The sequence below is a fragment of the Balaenoptera ricei genome, chromosome 10, assembly GCF_028023285.1.
Source record: "Balaenoptera ricei isolate mBalRic1 chromosome 10, mBalRic1.hap2, whole genome shotgun sequence".
NCBI lineage: Eukaryota > Metazoa > Chordata > Mammalia > Artiodactyla > Balaenopteridae > Balaenoptera > Balaenoptera ricei.
In genome coordinates this window covers 18,765,148-18,787,553 of record NC_082648.1, presented here as the reverse complement: position 1 = coordinate 18,787,553, position 22,406 = coordinate 18,765,148, and the positions used below count along the sequence as shown (strand labels likewise).

Genomic DNA, 22,406 nt, shown 5'->3' with positions numbered 1-22,406 from the left:
TTAAAACTCAGGAAAAAATCAAGAGAATATCTTTAAAATATCTTTAAATTAATCAAGGCACAAAAAAGTATATCATAAAACCGTTTGCAAAAAGAGTTTAAAACAGAGAAGATTAAGCTATATATATATTAGGGTTACTAAAAGGATAAGGAAAACATTATTAAAATTTATGGAGTGTTTTTCTTTTCATGCCAATAACACTCTTGCAAACATGGTGAACATTCTTAAAATCCACTGGACTTTCTGTAAGAAGGGTGGCAACACCAACCCCCCCAAAATGACAGTACAAGAAGGGCAAGGATCCTCAGTATGCCCAGGGAAAGCAGCATTATAACAGGAATCAGAGCGACTATGGTAAGCATAGACTAAGCTGTTTTTTCTAGGAAAAGGCTAAAACTACAAAGAAGATTGCACTAAGGCTTGAACGTATTGAGCCCAAATGTAGATCTAAAAGAATCCTGGATATTTAGAGATGCAAGCTTTGGAACTGGGAGGAGATCAGAGAAAGGGCCAAGTGATCCAGATCTAAGCTTCATCTTTTCTTTTGTTATGAAGACAATAAAATTTTGAGGTTATGTTCACTTCATTTGGTTGCTTTGTTCTTTGGGGAGGGAAATAAGCTAGTGTCATCAACAAAATTCCCCTTGTGGGGAAATTTACACTTTAAAAAACTGTATGGAGTGGAGGGATGAGGATACAATTTGGAATGAGCATATCGGGAGCCACAGGTGTAGTAGTAATGATCTATTTTTTTAATTGGGTGATATATATGAATGTTTATTTTATTTATAGTTATAAAACTGGATACATACTATTTTATATATGATATAATATACAAATTAAAGATTTTAGGTCAAATGCAGGATGCTAAGAAACCTAATAGGAAAGTAAAAAAATCTAAAACGCTAATCGAGATAGAAAGAGATAAGCAAACTCTCTTAAAATCTTAACATTTTCATGTCCCTCAACTTTAAAGAAAATAAGCCAAAATAAAGGTGGCACTAGCTTATATTTTACTTTAGTAAATTTGGTAAAGCATCCATGAAGTATAATCTAGAAGCTTAAAAACTGCACAGGACTTCATGAAGTTCTTTTTTATTAGCCTTTCAAAATTTATGAATTGTAGCTAACTATGTCTTTCTGTCTTAGGAAAAAGAGCAAGGGAATGGAAATTATGACCAAATATCCTTCCCTCCCTCCTTCCTTCCATGCTTTCTCTCTCCTTCTGTATTAATTTTAATTTTCTAATACTGTATAATAAATTACAAAAAGAAGAAAAAGAAGAAGAAGATGAAGAAGAAGAAGAAGAAGGAGAGGAAGAAGAGGAAGAAAGAAAAAGAAAACCACACAGAAGCTTAAAACAAAACAAATTTATTATTTCACAGTTTCAGGTCAGGAGCCTGGTCACCGGTCAACTGGGTCCTCTGCTCAGTGTCTTGCCAGGCCAAAAATCAAGGTGTGGCCAGAGCTGTGATCTCATCTGTGACTCAGAGTCCTCTTCCAAGCTCATTCAGATTGTTGGCAGAATTCAGTTCCTTGTGGTCATAGGACTGGTCCCAGTATTCTTGTTAAGTGTTGGCTAGGGGGTCACTTTCAGCTCCTAGAGGCTGCCCTCTGTTCCTAGCTATATGGCACTCCTACAACCTGCAGCTTACTTCTTCAAAGCCAGGAGGAGATATCTCTTTCATGTTTCAAATCTAACTTCTTTTAAGGGCACACCTGATTGGGTCAGGCCCTTCTGGGATAATCTCTCTTTTGATTAATACAAATTCAACTGACTAGGGACCTTAATTGCAGCTGGAAATCACAAGTTATTTGAGATGTCTGAAATATAGAGTGACTGGTGACATTGAGTGGGAGAAAACCAAAGAAAAAAGCTAAGTCACATAAGACATTGTAAGCCAATTGTGGAATGTGGCCTTTATCTTAGCAACAGTTAGAACCCATGAAGGAGTGAAGGTTTTTTAAGAACAAAAATGTGAGACTGGTCAGACCTGCATTTTAGAAGAATGGCTCTAGGGGGCAGTAAGAATGATAAAGAGGACAAGTCATTTGAGCAAGTATTTGTGGAATGAAAGGGAAACCTGTGGCAAAAATAACTCTAGAAACTACCCCCAAAATAAAACGGCATGCTCTCAGAAATGCTTGAATTTGAGAAACAATTATTATAACCAGAAAAAAAGTCATATGCCCTTCCTCCTCTAGCCTACCACAAATATACACATATGGCTTTTGATAAAATAGCTGAGAGAGAGAAAAGGCAAAGTGCAAAGAGAATAACCTTTAGGGGAGAAGCATACTGCAGTCCATACTGTATCTTCATCTACTGTTGCCGGGTAGGGTAAAATTTCATCCTTAAATATCCTTGAAGTCAAAGTCAAAGGGATACAGAAAACTTGGCCAGTTACAAAAGTCACTGTGTCCACAGAATAAATTGTTCAGAAGAACGAACATGCCTGATGGTGAGACTGAGTGAAACTTTTCCTCTGTTATTTTAAGTAATACACCAAGCGTTGGGAGAGGTCAAAACAGAGGAATGACCAATGCACAGGTGAGTTTGATGAAAAACGTCTCCTGATGAAGGGAAGAGAGAATATGGCTCTGCAGAGAGAAGGGGCACATCCTGATCATAAATTTATCTCCATCCGCGGCATTTGATTACATCTCATTCGCTGTGTCAAAGGCCTTATTTTGTGACTGGAGTATCCTGTGTGTATAATAACTTGCCAGCGTCATCTCTTGGTCCTTTTCAGGGATTAACTACTTGCTAAATTCATTTATCAAAATTAAAACTAGGTTTTCAGAATGTTGCCATCCAAATCCCAAGAAACTATGAAAGATTAACCTTTTGCAGATCCTTCCAGACTGAACACCAGTGGGTGACACCAATGCAAGTGATTAATAAGAGCTTTCTAAGGTCCAGGGGAGGTGCTGACAGACATTTCCCTCACATGACAGCATAAGTCATCTCCTAATCAACCTATGAAAACACACACCCTGATACTCTCCATACTAATGGAACACTTCCAGCTAATATTTAGAATATCCATAGGAGTTCTGTTTTGCGTTAGTACCAGAGGTTTTTCAAGTGTATCAGACCTCCTCGATGCTGTAAAACAGAATTCATTAACTCAGTCTCGTTTAATCACTCTAGAAGCAACAGTAGCAGCAGCAGAATGAAAGTCAAATCCAGAGTGAATTAGTCATAGCTTTTCTGTGATGCTGTTTTTTTTTTTTAAAAAATGGCATTAGCTAACATTTTTATCCCACTGACCCCTGTACCGTCCGAGTTGTATACAGCCTGTATACTCACCACGGAGAAGCACACTCCGCTTCTGTCTTATTTCTTCCTCGTCTCTTTACAGCCCGTGGTGCTATCCTGGGGCCTTAGAGGCATTTCATCCACATATCCACATTCGCACAAAATGTTCCAACACCTTCCCAGTACAATCCTTGACATTTTCCCTCCCCTCCCTGAGAGGCATGTGCTGTGAACCTGCTCCTTCTTGCATGTGAAATGGCAGCTGGGCTCATTAATGGTTCCCTCAGATCCTCTACGTCCTTTATTCCTCAAAACAAACTCTTTGGCTCCATTCATAACAGGTCTGATAGCACCCTAAATAAAGTGCCGAGACTTTGCTTCCCATTAAAGGGTACGCGTTAGACCTGGATGGAGATATAAAACGGTACGTGTCCTATCAAAGTATTCCCAGATTCCCTTAATTACACTTAGGGAGTTGTTCCCTTTGAATCCCCTAAACAGGTGGTGAGTGATGTTTTCTTTACCCCTCAGGGGCTACTAGCTTACAATATAATCATTTAACTGGGAAACACACGGGTTATGCTAAAGTCATTCATTTTATATATATCTGGTATACCTAGCATTACTGAGCATATATGGTTACCATGCACTGTGTGAAGCAATTTATATGCATTATTTCCACCAATCTTTATGACTCTGTAAGTTATGTTTAATTACCAATATCCATTTAAACATAAGGAGACTGAGGTACAGGGAGTGTATTAATGTGTCCAAAGTCACTCAGCTAGCAAGTGGCCAGACCAGGAGTCAGACCTGGTCAGTCTGGCCCCAGAGCCTGGGCCATACTCACTGACTGCCTTCCCCTTCACCCTGGGTGAAGCTCTGCAGTAGGTCCTAGAGTCGTGTGGCTGGATGAGTCACATGGATGCTGAAGACAATATTTCTGCCCCACATCCACCCAGAGCATAAATTCCAAGAAAAACACCTTAAAATCTATTACAGAGGTAAGAACAGAGTGGTGGTCCAGCATGGAAAATGGAATAGCTGTCTCAGCCTAGAGGATTAAAGAAAGCTTCCCCAGGGGAGTGACATTCAAGCCACAAATGTGACAAAGAATATCTGAGGAAGAACAGACAATATACTATAAAGTACAATGTTATAAAAGGGGATGTACTAGGAAAGGCAAGAAGCTTGATATGATGGCACGAGACATGGGACCATGGAGAGAGGAAGAGGATGAGAGTGACAAGAGACTGAAAGGTTAAGTTAGGCCTTAATTGCGATGCTAAAAAGTCTGCATATTATTTTCAGGTAAGGGAGCCAATTGCTTTTAAGCAAAAGGATTACATTATTAATGTTAACTTTTGGGTTGCTTTTTTTTTTTTTTTTTTAAAGAATATTAGCCAAGTTAAAGTACAGATAATGGAGTAGAGAGAAAGACCAGAAGAAAAGGCACCTGTTTGGAAGCCAAGACAATAGCAAAAGCAAGACATAAAGAGGGGTGGCTTCCCTGGTGGCACAGTGGTTAAGAATCTGCCTGCCAATGCAGGGGACACGGGTTTGAGCCCTGGTCTAGGAAGATCCCACATGCCGCGGAGCAACTAAGCCCGTGTGCCACAACTACTGAGCCTGCACTCTAGAGTCCACGAGCCACAACTACTGAGCCCGCAGTGCTGCAACTACTGAAGCCCATACACCTAGAGCCCATGCTCTGCAACAAAAGAAGCCACCGCAATGAGAAGCCTGTGCACAGCAAAGAAGAATAGCCCCCCTTGCTACAACTAGAGAAAGCCTGCGTGCAGCAACGAAGACCCAACACAGCCAAAAATAAATAAAATAAAATTAATTAATTTTTTTAAAAAAAGCTTAAAACAAAAAGACATAAAAAGGGCCTGAGCCAGACCAGTGGGAAGGAAAGGCCAGAACAAGACACATGAAAAAATTTCTCCACACTACTTACTCCACCATTGAATGCAAGCACCAATAGAGTCATCCATCTAAGATAACGGAGAAAAGAAAAGTAAAGGAGAACAGGGCAGGAGATGGAAACCATCCATCTTTGAATTTAAGGAGCATGGTGAAGGTTTGAAACAGAGGAAGATAAAACTTGTTAGAGGTTAGAAAAAGGGTGATCTGATCTGTATTGATAGTTCACCTGAGGTTGGATCCTAGTGCCACAAATTGCACAGGTGTGTAATTTTTTCCAGCAGGGTTCAGAAGCTCAGTAACAGGAGCAAAGAAAGCAAGTTGTTAGCTTCATCTTAAATTTCTGTAGAAATTTACGTAATGCTCTACTACCCATTTTAAAAATTGACAGCAATCACAAAAGTCTAGACTGTAGGAAATAATAGGAAAAATAACTCTAGTTCCCTCAACAAATAAATCGTAAGTTGAAAGAGAGAGAAAGAAAGCAGGAATCTGTACATTGAAAAAATATGAAGAGAAAGAGCAACGCATCACAATGTGGGGAAGTATTTGGATACTGAGTCCAGCAGACAAATTATAAAATAATATTTAAAAATTGGCATGGCAGACATTAGAAATGTGAACATTAACTGGATTTTGTGCTACTAAGGAATTACTCACATTTTTGGAGTAACATTGCCATTGTGGTTTTGCTTAAGAGTCCTCAGGTTTGAGAGATTGATACAGACACACTTACAGATTAACTTGGTACAGGGCCGGAGCTTGCTTCAAAATAATCTGGGAAGTGGGAAAGTGGGTGGGGACATAGGTAAAGTAAGATTGGCTATGAATTGATAACTTTGCAGCTGGGTGATAGGTACATAGGGATTCATTATACTATTCCGTGCACTTTCATATAGGTTTCAATTTTTCTATAACAGATTTTGTTTAAGGACAAAACAAGATTCTATTAAGTGAATAATGGAAAAATTGCATTACTCCTAATCATGGCCAGTTAGGGAGATAATGAAAGAGAGGGGAAATTTTTAAAGGGAGGATACACAAGTCAGAAAAAGGCAGAAAGATGAGAAGGACTGGAACACAGAGGAATAAAGGCATAAATACAAACAGAAAAAGAGGAAGCAACCAAGTGAAAGACAGACTTGTGAAATGACATTACCACCTTGTGGTCTTTTAGGATATTGCCCTTAAATACTCCAGCCATGATGTTTTTTCACACCTGTAGGCATTTGTGGGGATGTCATGCCTACACTTGCACCAGGTGTAACTGAGGTCACGGCCATACCTAAGCTTCTGTCTGGAGGTTTCTTATTTGTGACTGAAATTTAGCTGACTCTCCTAATATTTTCAGACTGTACTTCCACTCATTCTCACAAGGTTCCCACATTTACTAAGTTTTATCATCCTGAATGTCCCACTTTATATATTCAGGGTTAGCTTCTAATTTGGTATTTCAGGACTTTGTGAACAAATCTTTGTTCACCTTATCCAAACCCTTAGTGTTTTGTTTTGTTTTGTTTAAAAAAAAAAAGCTTTATCAAGATATAATTGATATCCAAAAAACTGGACATATTTAATGTATACAATTTGATGACTTTGGAGATATGCCGAAACCATCAGGACAATCAAGGTAATAAACCTATTCATCACCTCTATTTGTTATATCATCTATTTGCCACTCTAACTCCAGCCTAATCTTAATTTCTAATTCCTCCATCTCCTTGTGCAGTCTACTCATGTTTCTCTAACCTTGTCCAACTCCACAGAAGTTACTTTTCATTGCAGTATGTGACAGAGCAGCATACGGTATTTATACAGTGTGGGAGTGCCCCACAAGACAAAGGAAAGGATTGGGAATGTGGAACCAAAGGGATTCTACAGCTAAAGTGGCCCCACTATTCAGCCAGATGACCCAAAGAAGAACGTTCCATCTCATACTCAACAGCCCAAATAGCCCCGATGCCATTGCTATCACCTGGTATTATCTTTTAAATTCCTCCTCCTCTCTAGCCTCCTTGCTTCCTTCCGGTAGTGCCCTCACCTGACCCTCCACACTGCATCTAGTTACTTCTCCAAAATGCAGATCAATCCTGTGATTCTCCGCTTAATACCTTCCAGTACTTCCTAACATCCACGAGAAAAAAATCCTAAATGCAGACCGCCAAGCTCTTCCCAACACAATTCCTGCTTTCTAGTCTTATCCACTACAGTGTCCCCAACGTACACACTCCGCTCCAGCCATGCCAGGCTGCTTGCTATTCCCAAAAAGGCCACTGAATGTGTCACACTCCCTTGCCTTGGCACAGATTGTTATTCCTGTCTGAAAACCCATTTTTATGCCTGGTTAACTCCTAATCTTGGTTTGTCTTAACTTAGACACTGAGTTAAGACTCAGACCTAACACAGCTGACCTCACTTCACGCCTGAGTGTTCCCATAGCACCTTAACGCTACTACACTTAACTTATTGTGTTGCGATGATGTGTTTACAGGTCTCTCTACAGTCCTGTCTCTAGCCCCCTTAGACTCAAATGGAAGACAACAGGAACTGTGCTGTACTTATTTAAGCTTTCCCAGAACTTAGCACAGTGGCCCGCAAGGCGTGGGTATGCAATAAAGATTGGCTGCCTTCTCCTCTGCAGCTATTTGTGGAAATCTGATCTCCAAAGTATAGAGTGGGTGGCCAGAGCTTTAATGAAGAAAAGAGATACCATTTGGGGCTGATTGGGTTGGGTATTTTTTAATGATACTTAGCCAGTGTTAGCAAGGATTCTCTCTTAAACTTCAGCGAGGAAGTAAAAATGTGTTCAAGTCTTGCAGAAGTAAATACAACAAAATATATCAAACATATGTATATCATTAAACCCAGAATTCCACGTGTAGGAACTGAAATTGACAATATGCACAAAAATCTTGATACAAGAATATTTGTCACTTGACAATATGCACAAAAATCTTGATACAAGAATATTTGTCACAGCAGTATTGACACAGTCTAAAAAAAAATCTGGGAACCCAAAATGTCCAGAATAGGAGCTTTAAAAAGCAAACTGTGGTATAACCATATGATGGAATTCTAGGCAGTCACTAAAAATTATATAACATGAATTTAAAGTTATTCTCTTGAAAAGCAAAAAACAAACGCTGGTTATAAAACAACTGTGGCCAACTTAATAGTGCATGCATGTGTGTATGTGTGTGTGAGAGTGTGTGCACACGTGCATGCATGTGTTTGTTTCTATCATGGACTAATGCAATAGACTTATGTACATACATACACTTATACACAAACATAAGATACCCATGCATAGTGAAAGTTTGGGAAATATGTATAACCAAAATGAAAATAGGTTTATAAATAATGTAATTGTTGGCTCCTCTGTACTTTCTTTTCTTTTCCACTGTATTTTATTTTATTTATCTTTTAACATCTTTATTGGAGTATAATTGCTTTACAATGGTGTGTTAGTTTCTGCTGTATAACAAAGTGAATCAGCTATACATATTTCTCTGTACTTTCTGATTTTTCTCCAGTGAACAGGTATTGCCTTTAAAATAATAAGGGGAAAAATAAAGGTTTTTTTTTTTTTTTTAAGAGAAGAGGAAGAAGAAAGGAAAGGCGGCGGAGTCCCTGAGGCCATCAAGAGAGAACCTAGGAAGCTGGCCTGAATCTAAAAGAGCATCTGAATCTTAATAACACAAAGACCAATGGAGTTTTACAGAAGGTTAAGCCAATTGGTCATATGTGCCTTAGTGTCAAGTACTCAGATCAATATGTACTTGAGGTCAGTGTCAGTGAATGGTAATGATTTAAAGAGGAGGGAGCTAGAAAGAGGTGGTGATATCTGTCAATATTATGGGTCAGACTATTCACATAACCCTTCTTTCCTTGGTTGCCCCAGCTCACCCCTTCACTCGCCTCCATCCTTACTACAGGGACTTGGAGAATACTAGAAACTTCCTTTATTCGTGGAGAACAGGAGGGATATCTGTGGAAGTAGTGCACAAAGAATACCTAGGCCAAGTGTCTGCCCAGACTATCTGGATCTTCTTCACTAGACTTGGGCATTCCCTCCCCTAACCCAGAGCTCAGTGGACAGAGCTTAGTGCTTGGAAATTTATTAAGTTTAGGTTTCATCAAAAATTTCATACTGTTTGATTTACAAAGAAAACCAATAGGGAAAATCTCCTGTCTCACTAGAATGGATATCAAATATTCATTTTGAAAATTCTTTTGTTCTGACAAAAAAACCCACTAAAATCATACTAGATGAAAGAGGGAGTTGAAGGTTGTGATGGTTAATTTTATGTGTCAACCTGACTGTGTCAAGGGATACCTCGCTAGCTGGTTAAACATTATTTCTGGGTGTGTCTATGAGGGTGTCTATGAGGAATTATGCCGTACCAGAAGCTCAGGGTTGTTGTCTATTGTTGGACATTCAGAGGAAGCAGATCTGATTTGGTAGGTAGGAATTCATGCTATTAAGCTCATACATCATAGCCTTCTTCACTGTTAATGTGGTCATATCATCTATGTGCCCATCGTGCTAGCCCTAGCGTGGCCACTGATATAGGCTGGCAACATCAAATGGCCAAGCCGTTTTGACTGCTTATTTGTTTAGTGCCTCTCCCATGGTGGATTCTATCTGGGGCATGGTTAATGTAAGAATGATCTTTACACATCATGTCCACTCCCATATATTCATCCATATGTCTCTTAGATCTTGTCACCAGTCTCCCGATCTTTTTTCCTTCTATCTCTGACCAGCTTGTCACTGCCGTTAGTCCTCATACAGTGTAACTTCCTTCCACACAAGGTGGATAGCCTAGTGTACCACCCACTGGGAATATTTTCCTTCACTGCAGTTTTTTCAAGACCACCCTGAGTGGAGCAGTAATTCAGCTGCTGCCCACATCAAGCTTACATCTACAAAACAAGCCAAACCGTCTATCAACCAAGCTGAGGGTTTTCCGCCTTCCTTCAGCTGGTCCTACAGGCCCTCCCACGTGACCAGAGGTGTGAACTGGAGGAGGGGCAGTGGTGCAAATATGATGGATAGTGTAGGGGGTGGGTTATCTGCTCATTCATTCTGCTTGAATCTTTTGGTCCTGCTCATACTTGGTCCAGATGTATTATTTCCAACCTATAATGGACTACCACTGAGCCCACCTGACTTTATAACCTGGTATGACCAACAGGATCCAGATCATGATGGCCATTTTAAGACACATGGTTACTTGGGGTCCCACGTTCAACTGTTCCATCTCTACTGGGGACCAGTAGCACACTAACAGCTATTTTTCAAAAGGCAATTAATTCTCTGCTGCAGATGGCAAGACTTTACTCCCAAACCTCAAGGGGCCAGTTTGTGATTCTTCCACTGGGAGAAACTCCTCATTGAATCTTTCTCAACCATTGACATCTCCAACACTGTAAGGTCTATGAAACCACACAGCCCAAGTGGCCGAGCTACTTACACCAAAGGCTCCATTTTTTGCAGAGGTTACCAGTTCTAAGCCCCACTCGAATCTGGCAGCCTCCCATATCACTCACTATATGGGAGGAAGCAGTATTCTTAGGTGTGGAATGTGGTGCCTCTGGAATCCAAACAGACCTATTATGCATTGTGATTCCTTCTTCATAGTCAAAAATGCACAATGTAGCATTTTCTCATTTCCTTTGGAGGGGACATCATACCATATTCTGACCACTGGACTCCTAGAAACTTTACTTAAGAGGTAGATCTATGAATCGTCTTAGGGCTTATCATGTATGTGTTTTACCAAGGCCTCCAGCATGCTAGCTACCCCCGACCCCGTTTATCTTGCCTCATCAGCAGAATGTCATTGCTGTAATGGATCAATATGATGTTCCAGGGGATGTCCAGATGGTCTAGATCTATTCGGACTGTATTATGTCAGAGAATGAGAAAGTTAAACATTTCCTGGAATAAAATTACAAATATATATTGTTTTTCCTTCCGTGTAAATGAATACTCTCTCTGATCCCGGCATGGCTTAAGTGTGATTCATGTCAATCAGAGGCAACAAAGGACATCAGTCAGAAGTACCCATTTGCATCACAGAGCAATGGTCTTGAAAGCCCTCAAAGAAGAGAGGTGCAATGCAGTCACCCTGGGAGAACTGCCCAAGCCTAAGGAGTGCAGTAACCACCCTGGGTACCAGCAGAAGAAGGGCGTGCAGAGTAAAGGATGCTAAAAACCACGCTCGCTGCCCTTGGGTGCTGTAGACCAGAGCCAGTACCATGGTCAAAACATATAGTAGAGAATCAATGCATGGGCCTACAAAGTGGTTCAATCCCAGGAGTCAGCAGTAGACCATTGGTAACCCAGAACCCTAAACTCATTCTGGTCATACGTGAGTAAGAGTCATTTCAAAAGCAGCACATCAGAACTCTTCAGGCAGTGGTCTTGAATGACCCGTTGATGTGCTGTAGCTGGCTGATAGCAGCTCATGAGAGCCAACTGTTAGCATCTCTTCCCAACTCTGCAATCAGTGACATCATGTTAGTAGCCTGAAATTGGCCACGGTGACAGTTTTTATACCATGGGAACTGGCAAACACTTCAGGGCTTTCTTGTGAGATAGATGGTTGTTAAAGTGCTCTTAAAGGCCAAGCTACGTTGGAGACTGAAACTGTAGGAGCATCAACTAGCAAAATTGTGCCCCCCAGCAGGGCCAGCTCCAGAGGCGAGTGGGTGAGGCATATGGTTGGATATATCAAAGCCTAAGGATTGGTTAGACAATGATGGGAGAAAAACAGAGGTGGCCAGTAGGTGAGGATCCTGGTAGGAGGGCCTGAGGTGACACACCAGAGTCTAGGCTAGATAACAATGACAGACCAGAAGAGGGATGTTTGGACAGAAAAGGAAGAGGTCCAAGTTCTGGAGGTTTTAATGAAGGAAGAGAAAAAGTAAGGTGGAAGAAAATGAAAATGAAAAAAGTTAGATGAATAGGAAAGTGTAGCCAAAGATTGGTATAACAGTTTTATATTTCTGTGGTGCATTTTCAGATGACGACCTAGGCACAGACTATGATCAACCAGATAGGACGCTGATATGAAATGGAAATGTTAAAATTTGAAGAGGGTAAAGAACTTCCAGCCTGGGTTGCTGGAGGGACCTTCTCAGGTACAGCTAAGCTGTCCGTGGTGATGACAGCAGTGGGGATGAGACAGGGCTGTGACTGAGACCCCGAAGCCCCTCGTGAGCAAGGAAGCCTGACCCGAAGAATAGAAAATGACAGTAAGAAGAACAAGTTGAGTATGGCATAGTTCGTGAACTTCACATTAGGCAAGTGTGTGCTGGAAAGAAACAGTAGTGGAAGGCTAAGAAAAAATCTACGGTGCTCCGGGCCCTAAACACACGGATTAAAGAAAGTGCGAGCAGCCTCTGCTCTGGGGACTCTAAGTGGTATCCTCAGGAGAGAAGCTGTTCTCAGTTCAGGCAAAGAAGAAAATACCTTGTGAAACAGTTCATGTTTTTATACGCTCTTTCCTTAAACCCCACCCCCTAACACACCCACACATACTACCTGCCTTCCCTACTTACAACAGAAAAACCCTAAGATAGTCTGCGTTCCTGCCATCTGTTATCAGTCAGCTTGGGCTGCCATAACAAAACACCGGACTAAGTGCCTTAAACAATATTTATTCTCTCACAGTTCTAGAGGCTGGACATCCTTGATCAAGGTGCCAGTTGATTAGGTTTCTAATAAGAACTCTCTTCCTAGGTTGTAAACGCTGCGTGCTCACAAGCCCTTGCCTCAGCGCGTGAGCGCTTGAAGAGAGAGAGCAAGCTCTCTAGTGTCTCTTCTTATATGGACAGTAATCCTATCGGATCGGGGCCCCAGCCTTAAGAATTCATTTAACCTGAATTACTTCCTTAGAGGCCCCATTTCCATGCTGGGGGTTAGGACTTCAACATATGAATTTGGGGGAACACATTCAGCCCACAAAACCATCCAAAAGCCAGGCAAAAATGACCCTTATTTGGCAAGAACCTACATAATATTTCAGAGATAAAAGACTCAAAGAAGTGAAACTCAAAGCCTGAGACCTCCAAAGACAAGGTGCCTCCCTGCAGTAGCCAGTGTTCAGATAAGGTGAAGCTACCGGGAGAGTCAGCCCACGTACCAGCTGCGTGACTCAGCAGTTTAAGGAGGGGGCACAGCAAAGGAAGGGCAGGGATGTGCCAAAGTGCAGAAGAGTCCCAATTTCTATATGAATCTTTTCAAATGTATTTTGGTTACTGTATTCTAGCATTTTAGAACTAGAAGGGACTCTAGCGGTAATCTTATTTAATCTGCTCATTTTACAAATGAGAAAATGAAGCCCACAAGGCTCCTGGTCATTCCTGGGAGTTCCTGCCACCCGAACAGGAGGATCTTTCTACTATGTGACACTTTACCTCTAGTTTCTGGCTGTCTCCAAAAAGATGTTCTGAGTTGACAAGGAAAAGGAACAGAAACTAAACTCCACTCAACCTATACAAAGACTGGTGCTATTAGCAACCCCCTCTAAGCTTTCATTTTTTTATTGCAAAAGATAAATGAGCTGCTGTTGACAACACAGTATCAGGTAACATGAAGACAAAGGAAAAGAACGCTGCTCCTCTAACCTAGGAAGGAAACTCACTGGCAAATGTAGCCAAGGGGTTACTTTTCTTTCTTGTTGATTTTTCTTTTTAGACCATTTCAAAGCTGGAACTCAGAAATCTTTTTTAGCAGGATTGCTTTAAGTGGTTAGGGATGTCATGAAGACAGCCTTTTACAAGGCACCTACACAGCCTTCTGCTTCCATGTGAAAAAAAAAAAGAATAACTGCAAGAGGCACAATAAAATTTTAAATTCTTTTCAAAGTGTTACAAAGAGGAAAAAAGAGAACAGTTTGAGTTAGATTCGTAAAATGTGGTGAGATTAAAAAGGCAATCCTTTATCAACTAATTACTAAATATACATAGTTTTTAATAAAAGGGACTAAATCATTTTCAACTATTAAGATTCACAATACAGAGACCTCCCTGGTGGCGCAGTGGTTAAGAATCCCCTGCCAGTGCAGGGGACACGGGTTCAATCCCTGGTCCCGGAAGATCCCACATGGCACAGAGCAACTAACCCCCTGTGCCACAACTCCTGAAGCTCGCGTGCCTAGAGCCCGTGCTCCACAACAAGAGAAGCCACCGCAAGAAGCCCGCGCACTGCAACGAAGAGTAGCCCCCGCTCGCCACAACTAGAGAAAGCTTGCACACAGCAACAAAGACCCAATGCAGCCAAATAACTAAATATTTATTAAAAAAAAAAAAAAAAGATTCACAATACAAAGAGTTGAGAAAACCAGTGAGAGAAATTGCAGTAGAAACCAGAATGTTTGATTCATAATCTTGTGTTGAATTAAAATAGTACAGTAAAAATACCTGATATGTCAGAGTAGTTTTAGGTTGATTCCTCTTTTGTGATATTCTGGTTGGGTTAAGGGAGCACAGGAGATAGTCCAATGCAACTGCCAAATCTTCAGTAAAAAGTAGATTGTTGCCTGCATAACAAATTATTAATGATGGCCACTTTAAAAAATAAAGTTCTGGTATAAATCAATCATGTTTGGCTTGGGTTTTATTGACACTTATGCAATATTATGAGAAAAACAATTACAGATTCTGACTGAAACTCATCTAGAGAGAAAAAAATCTTTCACTGCTTGTTTTAATGTTATGGACATACATTTTAAAAAATATACACTGGTTGAGGGGGCTTGAAAAGCTGCTGGGATGCTAGATTCTAAGAACACTGAATTCTGGTCATCTCCAGGAAATCAACAACAGTTAACAAAATATCCACAAACTTTTCCAAATTTGGGCTCAACTAAATTAACATCAAGCCATGCAGAAGTATACGTAAAAAAGTAGAATGGATTTCTAACTTCCAATGTAGTGAAGTACAGCTTCCCTAATGAAATCACTTTTCAGGTATCACACCAACTCAGGAAAAGTTATTCTGGATAGCCATTTCCAAGGCTCATCTCTCTCCAAGATCAAATAATGCCTTTTGATTTCGTTTTTTGCTCGATTGGAAATATTTCCTAATTATTCAATACTTTGATTCATTCATTTAACAAACATAAAGTGAAGTCCCATTACATAACTAGCACTAGGTAAGGTTATGATACCATAAAGATAAATAAAGCTCATGTTGTGAAGGCTCATAAAGTATACCTGGGGAGGCAAACTTATAGCCAGACAATTATGGATAAGTTCACTCATAAGAGGTGTTCCTGGGCACTGCAGTGAAGCAGAGGGAAGGGCCAGAAGGGACAGCAGCGCAAACACGGAGATGGCTTTCTGGAAGCGATACTTCCAAAGTAGTTGGCACAAAGTTTTTAAAAGCTTTAACAAAGTCAAGAATTAACCTGGTCAAGAGGATAAGAAGCATGGAAAAAAGCAGGGAGTTTTGAACAAGATTGACATGTCCCAGAGCTATAAGTAGATGGGTGTAGCTCTATCTGAAAGTGTAAGGCAGTAGGTGAGAAGAATCTGAAGCTGAAGAGAAGAGCTGAGACCAAACCAAGGAAGGGAAGTCTTCTGTGCTTGGAGAGCCATTTTCAACAGTGAAATCGTCAACAAAAAGCACAAAAATGGGAAAAATGTGGTACTAAATACATAATGAAATACATAATGAAAAGAACATTTACAGTATGAGAGCTAAAACAAAAGGCAGAACCTCAGCGTGTTCAGCTGGGAATTCACGTGTCAAGGGACTCAAATTTTTCACCACTCTGCACAGGCACAAGTCCACAAATGACCACAAAAGTGCCCCAAAAACTGACTTTGGAGTTATAAGTAAATTTTAGCAGGTAGGCGAATTCACAAATATGGAATCCATGGATAATGAAGATAAACTGTGTGTGTACTCACACATAAATATATACATGTATAACACCACACACTGACAATAGAGAATATGCCTTCTTCAAGAACACAGATTAACAGTGCCCAAAGTGAATCATATATTAGGTCAAAACATCAATAATTACCATAAAGTAGAAATAACAACACTCTCTGATCACAATGGAATAAATCAAGATATTAAGAACAAAACCAAAATTAAAAAGGTTCTTTCACCTAGAAATTAAACAACTTGGGTAAAAAGGAAAATATATACAAATAACACAATTTCTGAATATTAATTAAAACACTGCAAGTTAGAATATATGGTTTTTGTTGAAGGTGGTAATTAGAGAAAATTTCAGAACCTTTAACATCTATGCCAATTTACAGTATTAGTTAAATTCCCAACTGAAAAAGCTACATTAAAGAGGTTCCACATTGAATGATGGAGGAATATCTCCTATTGGACCAAAGTTCTCACAGATAACTATAAAATTGGGATATAAAACTACCTAAAAGCACTAGGAAGCAATCAATAGCAAAAGAAACCAGATCAGGATTTACATTTAGAAAAAGAGAATGGCACTGAGTTTCCCATTTTATTAACCTGAGGGCAAGCCACAAGTCAGAGGTTTGTGGGGCACCTAAAACTCAAAAAACCTGCAGTCTTTACTTGAAGAGCCAGAGGACAAAGTTCAAAGCAACCGCAACAGCTGGAAAGTATGGAAAGAAATTCCGAGAAAGACCCAGAGATGACACTAAAATCTGCATACAGACCGACCAAATCTCTGGCTGACTTCTAAACTACACAGGTGTGGGGCACATTCCAAGCAGCCCAACTAAATCTAAAAAAACAAAACAAAACAAAAACTGATCAAAAATTTTAGCTGCTGTCCACCAAGGAGAGCCAGAGTTTGAGTACAGCCAAGTTACATGCCTGCTAAAACAAACAAAATCAATACTTTTCAGAGGATCATAACAGAATCAAGAGTCTCTACAACATATCAATCACAAGTCCAGGAAACAAATCAAAATTACTAGGCATACAAAGAAACAGGAAGATACGAACCATACTCAAAAGAAACCAAATCAACAGATGGTCCCTGGGATGATCTATTGTTGAAATTCGTGGACAAGGATTTTAAAGCAACTATGCTCCAGGATGCAAAGACTATACTTATATTGAATAAATAGAAAATTTAAAGAAAAATAGAAACTCTAAAAAACAATGAAATGGAAATTATAGCTGAAAATAATATCCAAAATTTAAAAAGTCACTGAATGGACATAACAGCAGTTTGGAAATTAGAAGGGAGGAAAGAAGTCTACGAAGTATGAAGACAGATCAACAGAATAATCCAATCTGGAAAACAGAGAAAACAGACATTGGAAAAATAATGAACAGAGCATTAGTGACCTGCTGAACAACTTCAGTCTAACTGTGTGTAATTAGGGACCCATAAAGGGAAGAGAGAATGAGTCTGAATATAATACTTGAAGAAATAATGGCTGAAACTTCCCCAATTTGGTAAAAGACATAAACTTACAGATTCAAAATGGTCAAAATTCAAGCAGAATCATAAATACAAAGGAAATCACATCTAAATACATCATAATCAAATTGCTAAAAACCAATTAAATACAGGACTTGCAAGCAGCCAAAAAACAAACAAAAACCCCAAAACACCACACTACAGAGGACATTCATTTGAATGATCACCAACTCATCAGAGGTCAAAACAGTGTTCTTAGGAAATACAAGTATTGAAATATTAAGGGGTAAAGAAGATTTATGTGTGTAAATTGCTCAAGTAATTCACAAAAAGAAATAGAGAGAAAATGGTAAAGCAAAGGAAGTAAAATATTACTGGGGGAATCTGGAAGAGGATATAAGGGAGTGCATTGAAGCATTCTTCTGACTTTTCTAGTATTTCCTAATTCTGTCAACTGATGGAATTTAGAAGCAGTAACGCTCAACAATGAACAATTAAGGCACCCAGGCCTTAATTTCTAAATATTCTCTAAAACAACAACAAAAAAAAATGTCAGGGATCCGTGAAGAAATAGCTGAATTGAGGGTTGGTGCAGGGAAAGTACAAACCTAGCCTGGAACACCTTATGTTGCCAAAAAAGGAAGTGCTCTAAAAATGAGGTGGGCAATGTTGAAAGAATACAGCAGCCAACTTGAAGGTGCTCTCAATCACCAAGCTGGAACAAACTGAGCGACAGAATGACTGTAATAGAATTATAGCCCACAGAATATCCTTGTGTCCTTACTGGTTGGATAAATAAATAAAGGTAAATAATAAAGGTACGGCTCTTCCTTACAGTAAAATTCCAATTTATGAATGTAGAAGGAAAGAGAGAAATAGAAAATCAACATCATGCAAACATCACAATATTGTTGCAGGAAAAAACTGCCAATGGATGCTAAAATTAATAGCAAAGAAACCGCACAACTTCCAAGTATCCTCTTCCACAAGCTAATTACCAATTAAAAGTAAAACGTGGGGAGAGAAACCTGGCAGACACTTCAATTAAGTAACTAAGGTTAAAACCACTAGTAACGTATGTATTAACATCTTACACCTCATATGATACACTGAAAAGGGCCTATTTCTATGGTAGTCTTGACAAAAATACATATCTATATTATCAGAGTAAGGAAATAAGAAAAACAAATATGAAATGGTAGAGGCAAGGAAGAACTCTGGAAAGCTGAATCAGAAATTGGAGGTGTCAGTATGGACTCAATTTCTAAAACATACATGAATATGAGCATGTGTGCATGCGCGTGCGCGCACACACACACACACACACACGTGCGTGCGCACGCGCGTTCCCTTGCTCTGCCAGCTAAAAGGGCCTAAGATCAGTGATATCCCAGGAGCAATGAGCATCCCTAGTTCTCAGATCTAAATTTCTAAATACTAACCCCCCCCAAAAGGAACCAGGCTCCTTGGAGAAAATGCCTGATTCCAGGGGTCAGGAAGGGAAGTACTAAATTAGTCTGCAATTTCTTGTTTTACTAGAAGGTAAGTAAGTGCTCAAAAAATTTCAGGGTATATCAAAAGGACAAATGAACCAGATTTGATGGGGTTCCCCCAAGCCAAATCTCAATTTAATATCAATATATATAAGTGTAGTAACAAATTATAATGCATTCAATAAAACAGAAACCCATGAGTATATACTTAAAATACAGTCACATGGATGGTAGATCAGAAAGAGAAAGAGAAAGATAACAGACAGACACAAGAGGATGATTCCTTACAGTAAACAGAGATAGATAAATAGATGATAGACAAGAGATTCCTTACAGTAAAAGGCTGATATACGTGAAGCATGCAGCAGCACTAGAAGTAACTATTTTGCAGCCATCACAATAAAGACTGGTTTAGATAATTATCAAGTATTGCTAAATCAGGGGAGGAGGACAGTAGATGTTTGACAAGGGGCAAAATACTTAAATCTTAAAGTATCTCCCCACAGACTGCTTAGTAGTTACCACAGGGAAAACAACTACACAGTGACGACATAGAACAATACTTTGACCAGGTGATCAAAATTAACATCAACATCGATTTCCTCAGATGTGATACTCTAACAAGGACAAATCACTTCTGTAGTATTTTGGCTGGGATACATAACCTCAATCTAATCATTAGAAAACACCAGACAAACCCAAATTGGAAGGCATTCTAAAACAACACACAAACACACACACACTGCTGACTATTTTCATTATGGAAAATTGATCTTCATGATAAACATTATCTGAAGGTAGAAATCATATCTTATCTTTGTATCTCCACCATCTATTACACTACCTGAAAATTAGAAACTGAGCTTAACAAACATTAGTTGACTGGATAGTCCCTGCCTAGACTGTAAGATGCTAAGTCCCAAACAGTGTCTTTATTCCTGCTTCCAGCCCCAAGCACAGTGAAAACACAAAGTATAGTGGCTAGAATAATGAATTTTTAAACTAGGTAAACAAAATTTTTTCATAATTTATACAATATTCTACATTCTAATCTCAACCAAATTTTCAAAAGTAAACTTTTTTCAAAACTTTTAAACACTGTATTAAAAAATCAGAGATTAGAAATTTAAAGACTCCAAATATACAAATAGTTATACACAAACATTTAAAAGCTTTTTCTACAATAGGAAAACCACAAAAATAAGTTGAAGTAACAAGATTTATGGATACAAGCAGTTAGAACTCAACTTTATTGTTACAACCAATTTTTATTTACAGAATATAAATCTCTTCAAAAAGATACATTCCTTCATTTAATCAATGCTGTAAAAGGCCTTATTGAACAGAAATAAAGCCTAAACATCACTTATATTTAAACAGAAATACAGATTCATTAAAAGTTTATGAACACATAGCAAAAATGCATTTTTATTTAAGCAGTTACATGAATGAGGCTGTTTTTAATTTTCTTCACTGGTAACCCCATTTTAACCAGAGAACAAATTTTACTTAAATTAACAGTAGTAAAAATGTAAAAATTAAATTTTAAACATGAAAAGAAGCAACAAAAAACAGGAAGTATCTTCATTACCAAACAGATTAACAAGTTCCCAGACACTCAGATACTTTCTGAGGCATATCAAAACACCTACATCAAACGTTGCATTCATTTGAGAGGTATCAATACATTTTCAGTGCTGAGACTATTTGTAGCACTTACAGTATTTACAGAGCAGCATTATACTACTATGGTTCACATTTGAGAAACATAAATTTAACCTTTATGCCACAATTTCCCAATTCAACATACAGCTAATGCAATGACAATTATTCATTTTGTTTTTTTCTTCTGAAACTGATAAGGACACTGTCATTTAACAACATGGAATAATGCCAGGTCTTCTTTCTTAAAATAATGGTATATTTTAAAATCCAAATACTTCAAATCATGGAAACTTCACCCAGCTATACAAAGGCTCCTAAATACAGTAGAGTTTAAAAGTTTCCTTTTTGCAGATTCTACCAATTTATAATGACTTTAGTACATGTAAGTAACAGGAAACTTCTTCAGATTGTTGCACAATAAAAATTACAGGGTGTCACTACATAATTTAAGTAGCAGCACAGCACAACCATGCAAGCGCTCTCATTTCCTCCACTGCTTTTGGGGGGTCTTTTCCAGTTCACAGGAGCTAGTTTACACGGATACCATCAGGTCTTAATCTCTCTGTTAAAGTTCCTTTTGAAATTTAACTAATGGAACAATTCAAATCAGCCAGCTTTTTCTTACCCTTCACTAACTCGTTCAAATATAACATGTAATGTTTTCAATTTGTATAAACACCTTGTGTTTTGTTAAAATGATTAATGGTATTAATACCATTAATGGGCAAGGTGTAGACAAAAATATGCCTACATTTAGGGATTAAGAGTATTTTACAGAGCATTTTTTCATAACTAGAAAGCCATAGGATGCGTAATGAACACAGATTTTATTTTAACTTGCTGTTTGATAACATCAGTAGCATAGTAAGTGCATTAAGTATAGGAAAGAAGAGAAAGCAGATTTCAGGACAGAAACCTACTAAAAACTTGAATTCTGAATGCCTCAAAGTCAAAAGGGTATTTTCTATAAGCACTGTATTATTTTTTCTATTCAAATAGTTTAAATCTGTCCATTTCAAATTATGATCCAGAAAGGAAAAATTTAGTGTTAACAACTGTTCAGAAAAGTCTAATTCATTGTGTAATATATCTTATTAATTTCAGTTTTCAAGTATTCAAGTAATGCAAACTCAAGCATTTTCTTTTATAGCAATACATTTACGGACTAAACCTCAAAGATGGGGAAAAATTCATTTAAAATAATCGTTACACTTTTCTGTCTGAAGACATCAAACCCAAGACATAACACTGTAATCTCACAAGTGGTATGTAGCAGAAAAAAAGGTGGTTCCATATAACTAATGTCTTTCATTAAAAAAAGAAACAAAAACAAAACAGATTGCCTTAATATGTAACTAAGTTTCCAGTCAAAGACATTCTAAAAATCTAATGAAGAAAATTCAGAGCAAATCAATTTTGAAATAAAGATAAAGCTGCTTTACCACATATTTATAATTCACTTTCCTTTGTGCATAAAAAACTACTAGCATTTGCCTTTTGTGTAAAGTAGTGCAAGCTGCTGCCAATAACAAAACTCTCCTCCTAGCATAAAGCATTGTTAACTTTGTCTATCAACTGAATGACTGACTAATATTAAAAGCTTAAGTCTATATCACTTTGGAATGTAGTATAAAACGCTTATTAAAAGCAATTTAAAGCAGAAAATCA

General features: G+C 38.6%; 1 pseudogene; it reads left to right on the top strand.

Moving 5' to 3' along the window:
• The first annotated feature begins 211 nt into the window (after positions 1-211).
• LOC132372842 (large ribosomal subunit protein eL42-like) lies at positions 212-529 on the top strand (annotated as a pseudogene).
• Positions 530-22,406: the final 21,877 nt, after the last annotated feature.